Source organism: Diabrotica virgifera, chromosome 6 (assembly GCF_917563875.1).
Source record: "Diabrotica virgifera virgifera chromosome 6, PGI_DIABVI_V3a".
In the NCBI taxonomy this organism is placed as follows: Eukaryota; Metazoa; Arthropoda; class Insecta; order Coleoptera; family Chrysomelidae; genus Diabrotica; species Diabrotica virgifera.
The window spans coordinates 136,388,516-136,391,583 of NC_065448.1; the positions used below are offsets into that span (position 1 = coordinate 136,388,516).

A 3,068-nucleotide genomic window follows, 5' to 3' on the forward strand; every position below is an offset into this window, starting at 1 on the left:
AAATATTTTTTTCTGTTGTCTAACAGCAGTAAAATGTATTTTAAATTAAATAAATTACATACATTCTGCTTTTTGTGTCAATTAATTTAATTCAAAAAGAATTTTTTTGGACATCCTTTATAAATAAATATGTTAATGTTTATATTACTGAATAGAGAATTGAATAACCTTTCAAATGAACAAGCACACGACCCCTATTCTCATTTAAAAAATCATCGATTACGTCATCACGTCCAGATGGATGACGTCAAATAAAGTATAAAGTTAATATACATATTCAATATATTTTTTTCATCCATAGTAACAATCATTGGAATTAGAGGTTCTTTGCTAAGATTCCATCTTTTTTCGTTAACCTAACAATGCAGTCATCTGATTCAACCATTCTCCTAATAGCGCCACACAATGCCTAGCTTTTAGAGCTTTCGGTCATTCTGGCGGTTTGGGGATCTACATCAGCAATGCTAAGTTGGATGGAGGCATGACCTTTAGCGTGGATAATTCTGTTGCTGGCAGAGCATTTCCTTGGGCAGTACAAGTCAACGGTTTCACCTGCGTCGTTTTCCATCTTTTGTAATTTTATTTTATTATAAATTCCAGAAAATGGATTCGTTCGCGAACGTCAAACAAAAGAAATAAGTCGATATAGTACAATATATATGTCAAAAAATCATAATTTAAAAATAAAAATCGGTCTGTTTCAGGATTTTTCCGTAAAGTCGCCGGCTTAAGAAATAATGAATTTATTCCTTTCATTTGCACCATAATGTATATTTATACAGTCCATTCATAAAGTGTGGAAACGGTCTATTATCTGATGACTTAATTATTTTTAGAGTTAGGGCTCTGAAAGGTCGATTTTTATTTTTAAATTATGATTTTTTGACGTATAGTACATAATAGTGACTTCATAGATTTGGGCGTGATGACGTCACCGATGATTTTTTTTAAATGCGAATAGGGGTCGTGTGGTAGTTTATTTGAAAGGCGATTCAACTCTCTATTCAGTAATATAAACATTAACATAATTATTTATACAGGGCGGCCAAAATAATTTTTGATTTAAAATAATTGACGCAAAAAGAAGAATGTATGTAATTTAGTTAACTCAAAATAAATTTTACTGATGCTACATAATGTAAAAAAATGTTTATTTCATAAATAAACATTGCTTTTGGCTTAAAATAAATTAATTTAAGCGAAAAGCAATGTTTATTTCACAAGGAAAGAAAAGTTTTCCTGTAGTTGGCTGTATACCATCAATCACAAAAATTGGAATAAATCCTTTGTAAAAGGTATAAAATTTATTAAAATCCCTAAAGGACTTTTATACCTTTTACAAAGGATTTATTCCAATTTTTCAATGGTTATTTGTCAAATAAATTTTTTTTTCTCTTTTCTGGCAGCAGTAAAATGTATTTTGAGTTAAATATATTACATATTATATTCTTTTTTTGCGGCGATTAATTTAATTCAAAAATTTTTTTTTGGCCACCCAGTATAACGAATGATGTTAATGTTTATATTACTGAATAGATAATTAAATCACTTTTCAAATGAGCTACCAAACGAACCCTATTCCCATTTAAAAAAATTATCGATGACGTCATCGCGCCCAAATCGATGACGTCACTATTATTGGATATACGTCAAATAACCATAATTTAAAAATAAAAATCTACCTGTCGGAGCTTTAACTCTGAAAATAATTAAGTCATGAGATAATAGACCGTTTCCACACTTTATCAACGCACTGTATAATAAAGGCTACTAAAAAATGTACCCAAAACAATTTATAATTATAGGTCTGGATCCCGCGTATGAAAAAAAAAAGATGATTAATAGCAAGCTGAAAATTTGTTAATAGCTTAAGGGTGTCTAGTCGGACAAACCTTGATATATGGGAACACTGGAACAGGGGAAGTTTTAATTGTGGAACCGGTTAAAAATTTGGAACGGTCACACCACGAAAACGGCACATTTATTTTGTCCGACAGAATAGACTTAAACTCTTGGAACAGAGATTAAACTCTCATGCAAAAATCAGACTGCTATTTGTCACCAAATGGGCGTTTTAATGAGTGGAACCTGTAGAATATGTCAAATGACAGGAATTATGACAGGTGATAAATAGCAGTCTGAGTTTTGCATGAGAGTTTCATCTCTGTTCGAAGAGTTTAAACCTGTTCTGTCGGACAAAATAAATGTGCGGTTTTCGTGGTGTGACCGTTACAAATTTTTAATCTGTTCCACAATTAAAACTGCCCCTGTTCCAATGTTCCCATATACCAAAGTTTATCCGACTAGACACCCTTAAGCTATTAACAAATTTTCAGCTTGCTATTAATCAACTTTTTTTTCATACGCGGGATGCAGACCTATTATTTTTGCTGAAAGCAGCGTTATATATAAATTGTTTTAGATGACTAAAAAATACACAAAGTTTAATTACTTGGCATGAATATTTCGGGCACTTACTTATTTAAAATGGAACAAGTATAGTATAAGTTCTTAAAAACAACTTTTAAAAAATGGTCTGTTTTAATTAATTTTTCAGTTTTCAAAGTTTAATTAGTAAGTACTCGTCATGTCTTTCTTGTCTTGGAAAGTTAATGGCATATTTCCATGTTCTATGAGAAAATAAAGACATACCGACATCATCTCGTAAAGGCGAGTCTCTCGAGTTATTTCTTGGCTGTTTTATCACTACAAAGAAAGTTTTGAAGACTTTCTCAAAAGCAGTGGCAGCGAATAGCGGCCCAACCTTCAACTAGTTTGAAAGTTAAAATTCAAAACATTGTTAGTAAAAGCTTTGTCCTAAAAATTCCCGAATTTCGCCACAAACTCTTAGAGCTTTAATGAAACTGTGTAGAGATGGATAATGCTTCTTTAAAAGTAACAACAGCAAAGTCCCCAATAATACCACCAAATCATAAACGTATATAACTTTTATATATCTATATATATAAAATTCTAATTCGCAGGCTTTGTTACCGTACTCCTCCGAAACCGCTTGACCGATTTTCATGAAATTTGGCAGATGGACTCGACCGGACAGGGAGTAGGTT

The 3,068-nt window shown here is 31.7% G+C and overlaps 1 pseudogene; it reads right to left on the reverse strand.

Moving 5' to 3' along the window:
• Positions 1-301: 301 nt before the first annotated feature.
• On the reverse strand, positions 302-633 carry LOC114340780 (40S ribosomal protein S21-like; annotated as a pseudogene).
• Between the last annotated feature and the right edge of the window lie 2,435 nt (positions 634-3,068).